Source organism: Hirundo rustica, chromosome 1 (genome assembly GCF_015227805.2).
Source record: "Hirundo rustica isolate bHirRus1 chromosome 1, bHirRus1.pri.v3, whole genome shotgun sequence".
In the NCBI taxonomy this organism is placed as follows: domain Eukaryota; kingdom Metazoa; phylum Chordata; class Aves; order Passeriformes; family Hirundinidae; genus Hirundo; species Hirundo rustica.
The window spans coordinates 133,650,210-133,663,046 of NC_053450.1; the positions used below are offsets into that span (position 1 = coordinate 133,650,210).

The window sequence follows — 12,837 nt, forward strand, 5'->3', positions numbered from 1 at the left end:
TGCAAAACCTGGCACTCACCCTTGATAAACTTCATACGGTTGGTTATTGCCAAGGGGTCTTAATTTGTCTAAATATCTCTCTGTAGGGCCTTTCTGTAGTGAGATACAACTCACACAAACCTGCCATATTTAAAAGTTAATTATTTTTACTGTATTGAAAAATTGAAAAAAAAAAATTCATTTACTGCACTAAAGCCCTTCTTGCTGCCTATGTCTTTGACCTTCCTCAAAAGATCCATTTCCAGGTGGGCTTTGGCTTTTCTAAGTGTATGCTTGGAAGACGTATCTGTATTCCTTCCCTATTACCTGTTCTCAATTCCACTTTATAATTCTTTTTCACATGTGAGTCTTGTTGGGAAGTCTTTGTTCATCCATGCAGGCTTCCCAGCAATTTTGCTTGACTCCCCAGTATTCTTATCCCCCTCCTCCTCTGCTAGCCCCATCCCTTACCCTACTCCCAAACCCATTTGCAGACTGTGGTTGAACGTAACTTGGCTAGAGCACAAATATGTGCTCTGTTGCTGCCCATGGTACCACAGAGAGGATTGGGGAACCTGGCTGGAAGGCAAAGGCTATGTAGAATTAAGAATGGAGTTGATGGAACACACAAAGACCCCTGTAGCATGGGACTGAGTTTCTTCCAAGGGGGTGGAAGAGTAACTAATCTAAAAAAAAAAAAAAGTTTCAATACAATAACTTTAAAAAAAAAAGTCAAATAACTATGGAGTTCAATTTAGATTTTAAAACTCTCCATGGAAGCCAGCTGCAAGTACAAGCTTCACATTATCAGTACTTTAAGTCCTGCCAACACTTTCATCCCAGGGCTGATTGCAAAATGCTACGTGGCACTTGGGAGCAGTTCTTCACCTCTAAGGAGGTATCTTCAGAGCTTTTCAAGATAATACTAAATTGCTACACTTAAAACCAGAGAAATTACACAATATCAAAGCTCTGATGGTCAATTAACTAAAAATGCAAACCTTCATTTATTAATATGGTATGGTAAAAAAATGCCAGTAGTTACTTCTGTTCTGTGTGGTCATACTACATGCTAATAATGATAACTTATAAGTAAAGTCCCATTTCTATTAGTATACACTGTCTTCTGAGAGGAAGGGAGACAGAGCAAGGGAGAAAGGCAGCTAACACTTCCCTCCTCTCCAAGAAGTAATAACCAAATGCAGTAATTAGTAAAAGTTTCATACATTCATATGAGCTCATTTTCTCCCCATAGAAGAAAATGAGACCACTAAGGAGACCACTGCTTCTCAACACAAACCTTTCCATTTTGACAACTGCAGACTCAATATACAAGGAAAAAATGCACACTTTTGAAAATTTACTCACTTGTGAGAGTCATTTAGACATCTAGCCAGCCACTTCACATGCCACTGATTATATTTCATGAAGAAATTATTTAACAAGGTGCTTAAGAATTTGTGTCCAGAAACTGAGTGTTGGATGGAACACCTGTCCAAGCCCAGTTCAGATCTTTGCTATCACAGGTGACCATAAAATATGACCCCATTCCTTAAATTGAGAAGTTTGAGTTTAGTTTGAGTTAGAATACATAGAGTACAAGAAGACATGACCTTAATAAAACAATCCAGCAGTGATACAAATGTATTGAATGTAAAGAAAATTATTTTTATCTTAAGATGGCAAGTGAAGCAGTGGTAATATTGTACAATGGAATGCATGACAAGATATTCCAAGCACAATATCCTGTTAAACTTGCTTTGCAATACCAATATTTGCACTATACCAGATGCATTATCTGGTTTGGTGGAACTTCCCTTAAAGAGTCACTGTCTGAAACAAAATACAATGCAACATATGCCAATTAGTTTTGCAACTTTTAAAACAAAGAAGAGATTTTGTGGGTTTAGGGACGGATTCCATATACAGTTCGCGTTACAAAGCCTCCCATGCTTTCTCTGCCAGCTCTTTTTGTTCCTCAATTTTTCCTTCCATAATCCACAGTTTGGGGAAGTCCTCATAGTGCTTCAAGGCTTCCTCACAGAGCTCCTGGGCTGCAGCACTGTTCCCAAGCACCCATTCCAACTTCACAGCCTTCATGGAGACCCTTGCTGTGGGGGCACTGCTGTGAGCCTTTGCCTCCTTGCTCTTTCATATTCATTGTTCTCTGACTCAAGCTTCATGGCAGCCAGCCAGAGGTCCTCACTGCTGGGGTTGGCCTGGAAAGCCAGGGCCAAGATGCTTCTGGCTGCTGGAACATTTTCTGCCGGCGATTTAGATTTAGCTCCTGTGAGCCACAGCACCTCTGCCTTGGGACAGTGAGCAACAGCTCTCTGCAAAAGAGCCTCCAAGGATTTTCATGGTTCTTTTCAAAGTAGGCTGCTTGCAGCCACCCATTCTTCTTGCTTGGGGAAACTTGCAAGGAACAGGCATAAATGGCTCGGGCACATTCCAGAGCAATACAACTGTCTGCATCTTCCATCCATGTTGTTTTTAGTCTTCTTCTTCGATCCTGATCCCAATCCCAATCACAGCTTGCATGACTGCCAGGCATGTGGCCACACTTTCAGCTTTATCACATTGCTCAGCATCTTGTATCTGGTGCTCCCTGTTGAGTTCCACACTGTTAGACCTGAGACGTGACGGCTCTGTCAGTGATTTTCTTCACCATCTGGGTGTTTTCACTGGTTTCCTTCAGTTTGGCTGCAGTAATCCAGAAGTGGCAATCCACCAGGGTATTCCCGTGGCTTTTGTTAAGGACTTTATGAGCATTCTTGCGTGTCTCCAGACCTGGCAGCAATGGTTCAGCACTGGTTGGACAGGACTCCACAGCCTGGCTCAGCATGACCCTGGCATTCATTCCCCCTGGATATGGTACTTAATTCACCAAACTGTGTCTGGTGTGAATCCATGCAAGTATGATTCTCCCCTGATTGTAAATGCTTTGCAAAGAAGCTGTCAGGGACAGGAGTTAGCTTCTCTGATGCTTGTTCCTGGAATCACCAACCTCTGGAATACTCAGCCACTCCTCCTCAGTAGCCTCTGCTAATTTCCCTTTCAAGTCTGAGAACTGCTGCTGCATTTTAGGTTGTTCCATATGGTATTTTCCTATTTCCTCTTTTTCTTGTTGTTCCCGTCTCTCTTTTCTGCCTGCATCCATCCTCTTATGCAAAGCCACATAAATAGCATCTGTTTCATCATCACCTTTTTCATAGGATAGGGGACACTTGAGAACAGGCTCCCAGTGTAGCCATTGGAATTATCATAACTGCTGTCATTCAAGTTCTCCTCTTCATCATCTGCTGTCTGGTTCTGCTTCATCTGCAGCAGAAAACTCCCCCACAGTTTTCTTCTTCAGAGGGGCATGATGGTCATCCATGGATGGGGTCATCTGCACCATAAGCAGGGCTGATGTTAGAGTGAGTGGTGGAACCTGTGGCTCTGCAGCCCAGCCCCAACACATAGCCCAGGGCTGTGGGCATGCCCAGGATTAGCTTCTTGTGGCAGTGGTGTCCCTAGTCCCTAACGTACCCAGTTTATATATGGTCAGATTCAGGCAGGAATGCCCAGCACCGCCCCCAGAGTGGGGAATTTCACAATGGAATGATGTAATCGTATAAGTCATAGGATATTTTGGGGAGTCCTTGATGGCCTATTTGTTACAGCTGCCCTGTGGGGCTGTTGGGCCATTATGGCCCACTGGGAGAAAGGACCCACTTAGGCTGGGTGTAATTATCATGGCTGAGTCAATTTGTGAAACAAAGAAACACTACCTTGCTGCCAAGGGTTTGCCTCTTTCCCTAATCAAACACCCAGCTTGCAGCCTGAGAGCTGGGTGTGCACCGGGCAGCTGTTGAAAATGACCCACCATTAACAGTTCATTAGGAATAATGTAGATGGGAGTAGAACATATAGTTTGGTTACACCCCAAAATGTAACCCAGGACACCCAGAGAGCTGACAATACTCATACTTGTTTGCAATCCAAACAACAATAACAACAACAACAACAAACCAAAAAAACCCACTACCCTACTAACCAGTAAAGGATAGTAATATTTCTTGACACACATTTTAATGATGAATACCAGAGACAGAGTTTACAAAGTTTTTCTTCAGAGATAATTATAAAGAATTAACATGAGCTTTTAATATCTACCAGTATAAATCCCAGGGATGAATCCCTGAAAATGTTTCATTTTTGAGTTACATATATTGTTACAGCTGATCTCATAGAGGGACAAAGCACAGTGATATCCTATTTCAAAGTCACCCACAGTATTTTATCTAGGAGAAAAAAGCTTTCTAGTAATGAATTAAAACCTAACACAAAACTGTGAGCTCACCTTCATCTCTTTCTTAAGTTTAAATATGTCATGCACCAAAATTCTCACCTTCTTTGAAAGCATTGGAGTTTAGCCTCCCTTCATTTTCACTTTGAGATACTCACATGAAAGGCCTTGGGTTTGGGTCTGTATTGGGACCAGTGTTATTTAATATCCTTACTAAATACATAGATGAAGGGATCAAGTGCACCCTCAGCAAATTTGCAGATGACACCAAGCTGAGTGGTGCAGGTGACACGCCTGAAGGACAGGATGCCATCCAGAGGAACCTGGACAAGCTCAAGAAGTGGCCCGTGGGAAGCTCATGAGGTTCAACAAGATCAAGTACAAGGTGCTGCACCTTGGCTGGGGTAACCCCCAGTACCCACACAGGCTGGGGGATGAAGGGATGTGGAGCAGCCCTGCCCAGAAGGACCTGTGGGTGCCGGTGGGTGAGAGGCTGGACATGACCTGACCATGTGCACTCACAGTTCAGAGAGCCAGAAGTGTCCTGGGCTGCAGCAAAAGCAGCGTGGGCAGCAGGGCTGGGAGGTTTTGCCCCTCTGCTCTGCTCTGGTGAGAGAGACCCCACCTGGAACACAGCACCCAGCTCTGGGGTCCCAGCACAGGAAGGACATGGACTGTGTAATTTCTGTTTTATGAGGCTTAATGTCTAATATATTTATGAAAGCAGTATTCCTGTGATAACTTCATGACAGCTACGGTTTTGTTCTCCTTTCTCCTCCTGTTTGTCTCTGAAGGCTTCACTGTTTTTCAGAGTACTGCTTAACACTTAATCACTATCTTCACACTGTCGTTCCATGATCCTACAGTTCTTATCCAGAATAATGTAATTTGTCTAGACTCACCATTACACATGCATAGCTGCAGTTAATTTCTTCATATGCATTGGTTTGCACATATCAGTGTGAAATACCACTATAATTTTATCATCCAAATAATCTATATTGCGAAATCCCTGGGCAACTTTTGGCAGTTCAACTAAATAGTTTTTTTTAATACATCAATTTTTCACCCCTCTTCCATGTCTTTCTCTCCTACTTGGAGGGTTAGTTGCTATTCCCCCCCAAGTCTCAAAATGGGGTATTTTACCGGTTCTGCATGACATTCATAGCACATGTGACCTATGTATAACCACCATGAAAATCACAATGACTGGAAAAATCTGACTGCAAAACAATGGGTTAGATGGGGGCATGACATAAGATTAAACAAGTGGTTGACAAGCTAAATAGAAACACTCAAGTAACTCCTGATTTAGGAATATTTTTGGTTCTCCTGATAAAATACGAGGAGAAGCTATGAGAATCATCTCCTCTCCTTCCAGTTCTATTTGTCTGGAGGGCTCTGCACTACCTAAGGGACAAGCATTTCACTGCAGCCACCCGCATTTTTGTTCTTTATTAATTAAACTGGCATAGAATGATGATCACCAAAAAGACATGTCAAATCTCAAAGTGTTCCAATGCTGAGTCAAGTACTCAAAGGAAATAAGCACCAGAATTGCACTAATATTCATCTGTTCTTTGGTTAAATACAAAGGGTGGGTTTTAACCTATAAAACCCTTTACTGTCTGGGTCGTTACCCCCTCAGAGACTGCTTCTCTTGTCCTCTTTTATCTCAGTAATTCAGACAAGACGGTTGCATTCACCTGGGCATTCTCACTGAAGGGCACTTCAGTCCAGAAGCTGATAAAGCTTTAATGCATGTTGAGCAGCTTATCTATTTTCCCAGGACTTCATAGGTGAGAAATAGAAAGCCTCTCAGGAGTCAGCTGCTGAAGATAAAAAACTTCAGAAAGGACAAGAGAAAAAAGCCTCTTCCACATACTATTAAAAAATGCTCCTACAAAATACAGCTAGTGGTGCCACAGCTGCTACAGCTTAAATGTTCACGGAGCACCCATCCTCACAGAGTATTTCACCTAAGCAGTTTTTTCCCTCCCCAGACCATTTCTTTCCATACCTCTGGAGCTGAACCCCATTACAGTATGTTCTAAAATAGACTCCCTATTGTCCTATGATCTTATTAAGTAGAAGAACATGGATTTTTATGTGATGGAGAACAGTGGCTACAGAGGGCTGGGACAGATTTATACATCAAGAGATTTATTCAAGAGCAAATATGTGGCCTATAAAAAAAAAAATTCAAGAAGCCTCCAGAGTTTTAATAATTTTAAAAGGAGCAAAATACCGATTTCAGAGCGGGAAAAGATTTTTCCTTACCTTGTTTCAGATTTTCATTAATTTCTTGAAAGGAAATTTTAAAGGGAACACGCTGTTCCAGTCTAACAAAGTCAAATTCACTTTTGGTTAAATGACATGGAAAAAATATATTGATTAATTTATCTAGCTTCTATCTATCTCTCTTGTATCAAGTTGAAGAATCCTATTACATGAGGAAAGAGAAAAATTAAGGTCTATGACAAATAAGGGGAAGGATTCCATAGAACTGACAGGTTGAAGGCTGTGAATGGAGATCTTCCACTTAAATCACGGCTACAGGATTTACAGTGCAATGCTTCAAACCAAAAACTCTACAAAACACTTCATCTAGTTTTGCATGACAGCTCTCTGTAGTATTGAGGTGTAGGAGCGGTGTGCCTCCAAACAGTGAGAGAAATTTGGATAGAGATGACCTCCAAATTGAGAGGCTCATCACCTTTCCAGAGATTGAGGCAAGGCTGACTGACTGGTATTTCCCTGCATCCTCCTTGCCGCCCCTTCCAAAGGTCTGGATGATGTTTGCTTTCTTCCAGTCTCTTGATTATCTGATTATCATGACCTTTCAAAGATGATGGCAAGCAGCCTCCCTATGGTGCCCACCAGCTCTCTCTTCCATTTGTGGATGCACTAAACCCACTCATAAAATCTTCTGGGGGGGAAAACCCAATCCTGGTACTATATTTTAATTTGTGACTGATTTAGCAGAAGATTACTATGAAAATTACTCTCATTGTACCATAAAAGAGTCAAATCCCATTAAAGCAATAAGTCACACAATTTACGATGTCCCACGACTATCTACAGGCAGTTAAAATGATAATAACGTACTCTTACCTTTTTTTTTCTAGAAAAAACCAGTAAATTCTCAAAAAATGAGACAACATGAGCCCTGCTGTTCATGGATTAAACTATGTAGCATTGAACACATTTTCTTAGAAATTTCCTGTATGAAGCAGAGTCACTGATGCTTGATTATTCTGTTGTTCTTCCAAACAGTAAGATGTGTTCTTAACTGATACTTAAAAATAAAATTAGCAATGCCCTAGCAGCTTAGTCATTAAAATAGGTCTTCACTCTGTTAGGCTTGTAATAGACAGAGAAGCAATTTTTCTGTTCACAAAACCCCTTACAGCATCAGGAGCAAAAGAAAAGTTTTACCATAAAAACCCATAGTGCATTTAATTATGAATGGTAAGTGGAAAAAGAAGTCTAAAACAGGAGAAGCATCATAACATACAAATTATGACTCTCCTAGAGTGTTTCAAGGACAAACTACAACCTAAAGTTTAATTGAGGAAAGGTTTGAAGGCCTCAGAAATATAAATGCTGCAGAACACCTCTTTTGAGGTATGATTTCCAACAGAAGTGGGAGAGCCTTTATGCATAAGGTACTTCAGCACAAAATTATGGCTGCTGTATAACAAAATTTTAACAAAAATTATGGGGAAAAAAAAAATCCTTAAATGATTTTAAAACTTATAATATTGAGGACTTATATATCTAGTAGAATATCTTTCTGTCCTCAGAAAAGGTTGTGGAAATAATTTAAAATGTAAAAAGACAGTACTAGCAGAAACAATTACTACAGCAATAAAAATTCAGACAAGAAGAATTCAAACCAAGATTCCACTGAAGCCACAGTGGTAGAAAAAAACCAACAAAAGATCACTTTAAAATGTCTTATGGCTGCCTTTGAATTTCATATGCCAAACACAGATCTGACACTTCCAAAATAAACAGTTTCTATTTGAAATGTTGCAATAAAAATACACATCACATACTCTACACTTATACCAGGGGTGTTTATATTCCTGAGGAGTCTCATTAACCTCTGTGCAACCAGTATGTTGAGAGATAAACATACAAAAGGCTGGTTGTTCTTCAACCACCCATGACAGCACAAACCACCAATTACTATATATGCATAGATGGCTAATTGGTTTTATCACAGTTTTCACAAGTCTGGGAAGGGGGACACCACCTTTCCCAATTTTTCTGAAGGCTAGTACCAGCAGCACAGTACCAATTCATGTGTTGAGGCCTCTTGGGTGTTGTTGCCCTACTCGGTCAAACAAAAAATAAAAACTTGTATAGTAGTTTACATGGTATGCTCAACACCCCTGATTAAATTTTCTGTAGGCCTTCAGTACATACATTGATTTTATCTCATTTATGAAATGCTAAGATTGTCACATAAATGACAAATTCTAAACATTTCAGAACCAGTACAAAGTTTGTAAGACTTGCGATTAATTTGTCAGGAATGGCAACACTGAACCCCATTAAAATACACGCAAGAATCAGTCTTCAAAGCTAAAGATAAATTTTAACCAAGCATTGTGGTTCAAATCTGTTGTATGTAACATTATTTCTTCCTCTAAAATACCTGATGATATAGATCTCTTTCAGCTACATTGTTACATCATAGCCTTCTGTAATTAAGTTTAAACAGTAACAGCTTCCATCCCCAAATCAGCTCTATGTAAGTTCTGCATGTCAGTGAGTTTCACACCTATTTGCAGAAACAGAACAAGGAAACTGAGGACTCCACAGAGAGATGTGCATTCCCAAAAGGACCTCCAAATATCAGAGGTCATCTTCTCCCACAGTCCTAGACTCTTGCCCATCACCCTAAAACCTGCTTCTGATGCTGCCTTTGTTCCTAGCCCTCCATACCCACTCCTATGCTTTTACCCTCCATACGTACCCATACACACCAATGTGCTTTTCCAATATCTTCCTGAATCCTCCAAATTCCCTATTAGGCTCCTTTTTCTTGGAGAATATTTCATATTCTATGTTTCATATATCAGAAGCACTGAATACATTCAGAGGAAAAACGGTATCCTTGTCCTCACAGACTCCGGGTACCTCAAGTTCTTACCTGAATCCTGAGGGGATATGTCCAGGAGCAGTCTGACTATCCCTTCACAGACAGAAGTTCCTTTTTGAGCTTTAGCACATGCATAGGTAGGTTAGCACAGGTCCTTTAAGGAATTGCAGTGTGCTTTTACAATAGGAAATCCTAGAAAATTTCAGTTATGCTTTAACTGAAATTATAAGTCTCCAATATGCATTAATTAAGAGTATTTTTCAGCATGTCAATTTCAGGAAAAGCTGGATAAAATGACAAAAGCAGAAGAAAACTCTTGGGAATTAAGTCTAGACCTTTCCAAACTTTTTTGTGTTTGAGAAAAAAGAGGATGTGTAATTTCTAAAATTACTAATCATTCCTACACCTCCTTAACTTTCCTGAAAATTGGCATATACAAAGTGATGCTGCAAACAGTGAGGCTTGCAAAATGCACATGCTGTCAAGTCAGGAGAATAGTTCTATCTGCCTCAGCATGGACTGTGGGATGCACCTGTTCTTCAGGAACAAGGAGAGAAAGCAAGCAGAATAATTTGAAAGTTTTTTCAGCATAGAGAATAAAGGATGCCCTCCATCTCATCCTCAAAAGTTTGTACTCATTTTTAGGCTGGGGTATTTCTGCTTCAAGCAATCACTGAAACTAAACTGACTCAATTTTTTGATAGGCCTTCTGATTGGCCATGTATTTTTAAAAAACAGCTGGCAATTAGAGGTCAAGCAATTCAAATCTATCTTTAAAAAGGATGGCTTATTAATGTTGGCTCACTGCTGGAGGACTGCTTATAAATATGGTTACCAGAAAAGGCTGCCAGTAGTATTTACAGAGTGCATTGGATTATGTAACCTAAAAATGTGTATTCTATTTCATCTGTTGAAAGCTATTTTTTGGGAGATGTTTTATCATTCTCTTGTAACTCCAGGGAGGAGGGGGGCAGATGCCTTCTGATAATGGCCCAGCCATTAAATCCAGGTGGGGCAGTGTTTCTTATCTCTTTCACCACCCCTCCATCCTCCAGGGGGACATCTTCTGATAATGGGCCATCAGGGCCCACCAATGACATGACACATTCCATCATCCCATTGTGAGGTGCTCCACACAGTGGGGGAGGAGCCAGCTGTTCCCTGCTAGATAAAAACTGGGACTGAAGGACACAAGGGATCTGGTTTTTCCATTGGATTCCCGGAGGAAGACCAGATCCATCTCGTTGCCACTGGACTTTTTACAGAACCATCTCTACTCCACAGAACCACATCTGTTACTCCAGGAGGACTTATCTGGACTGCTTCCAACACCCTGATGAACAGGGTGCCAGGTTCCTGACTGTCAGGGCTTTTTCTCAGATTTTTGTTTGCTTCCTTGCTTATTTTTTTTGAACTACTACATTTGCATTTTCTTTTTTTTTAATATTCCTAGTAATGAGCTGTTACTCTTATTCCCATATCTTTACCTGAAAGCCCCTAATTGTAAAACTATAATAATTTGGAGGGAGGGGGTTTATATTCTCCATTCCAAGGGAGGCTCTAGCTTTCCTTGGCAGACAACTGTCTTTCAAAACCAAGACAAGAGAGCTGAAATAATTCTTGTCCTATACTGGAATAGTTAAGACTATCCTTTTCTTATCCTTGTTCTTCCCCTAGTAGCAGATATCACTAAACAAATGAAACAGTCTTTGCAATCACACCATTCCAAGGATCATGCCAGGCCAGAGCACTGCCATTTCCCAAGCCATTTCAATGGAGATGAAGAAGTAATAAATGCTCTTTCACAAGACAAGGGGAGTTTAGTACATGACAGCACATACCAGCCTGGGAAATACAAGTTTCCAAGTTGGTGTGTTGTTTTATATGATCTCAAACTTCAAGGGATTTGGACTTGGGATTTGCTTGTGCTAAATTAATGCTTTAGCCTCTCTTCTGACTCTTGTCAACTGCATTCCCCTAAAGCTCAACTTTTGAGGGGGCAGGGGGCAGGCTATCATGGAATGTTAAACTGCATAATATGGCATAAACAGTAGGAAACAACACAGATCAAGTGCATCCCTGAGGTCACTTTTGAGAAATATTAATTTACATTTTTTAATTGCTGCTTTTCATTTCAAACCCAGGTAATATAAACAATATTAAGCCTGCCCTTATCAAACAGATGTTCTTTAACCAAAATCTGAAGTTAAAGTAATAAAAATGAATAACAATTAAAGGTGTGAACCCATTTCCATACACTGCACTAGGAAGCCTGTATAGTAGTACTAGAACAAAACACCTAACAGGAGATTGCTAAAAATGCAAGTAAAACCAGACAAAATAAAACCCCACTTTATTACATAAACAAAAATAAAGTTAAAAACCCAGAAACCTGGGTCTTCCTTTAGCAAAGGCCAATCCATGAAGATACACGAAACAGAACCATTAATACACACATAGTGTGAAAAAAAAGACCACCAGAAAATAAAGCAAATCCTCAAAAAACAAACAAAAAACCCTCAAAACAAACACATAAGAATTTACATCTGAAGTGCTACATGCATTCCCTGAATCACACATTACATATAATCGGAACACTTTAATTCATGTAAATCCTTTCTGAACTAACCCAGATGTTAATGTCACTTTTGGCATAAGTCCAACTAACATTAATATGATAAAAAGTTCTTGTTCTTAAAGTAAACAATTGCAGCTAGGGGAAAGGTAGGGTGGTGCACAGTTACCTGTTAATTTGCCATGCAATATGTGGTTTTACAATAATAAAGTATTTTTAGAGCAGAACCAAAGTAGTAGAAAAAGGGCTTTTCCTTAGACTGTCTCATGAAGGCCTTCATAGTTAAAACATCAGAAATGAAGTACTCTTCCACAAGAAGGTGCCAAACTTTAATCTTGGCAAAGGTTCATTTCATTGTTTTTGACCAAAAGGCTAAAAAACCCACAAGAATCCAAAAAACACATTAGAAAGGATAAAACTTCTTTGTGCTATGGGAGCAAAGGAATGCAAGCAATACTGAATAGCTTTTGTCTGACTTCATCTTTGTATTTTCAAGGCCATCCTCCCTAATACTCTAACATCTGAATATCTTCAAGATGTGCTAAGAAATCTATCTTCAAAATCCACTGAGAAAAATACTAATTTCCTTCTCTGTCAGATGGAAGACGAAGGCTCAGATGTTTAATAACTTGCTAAAAGCATCACAGCACTTTCTCTGCTGGAAGAAACAGTATTTGAATACAGGTTGGTTCTGAGTTTAAAAGTACTGTGAAATCTAATGCATTAATTTAGTCCTGGCCTTTTATACAAATTTTATACTGCTATCAGGCTGTCAAATTCCAATGAGAAGATTTCCTTCGATGTCACCTTAATGTCTTCCACTCAACTAAACAACCTTAGGGTTTTAAGGTTTGCTATTAAACTATTACTTTGGCTTAA

The 12,837-nt window shown here is 39.9% G+C and overlaps 1 protein-coding gene and 1 pseudogene across 5 annotated transcripts in view; both read right to left on the reverse strand.

The window, feature by feature from the left end:
* Positions 1-12,837, reverse strand: part of CDK14 (cyclin dependent kinase 14) — a 349,244-nt gene that overhangs the window by 283,816 nt on the left and 52,591 nt on the right. The gene's annotated exons all lie outside the window — the stretch shown is intronic.
* LOC120764261 (pre-mRNA-processing factor 6-like) lies at positions 1,188-3,474 on the reverse strand (annotated as a pseudogene).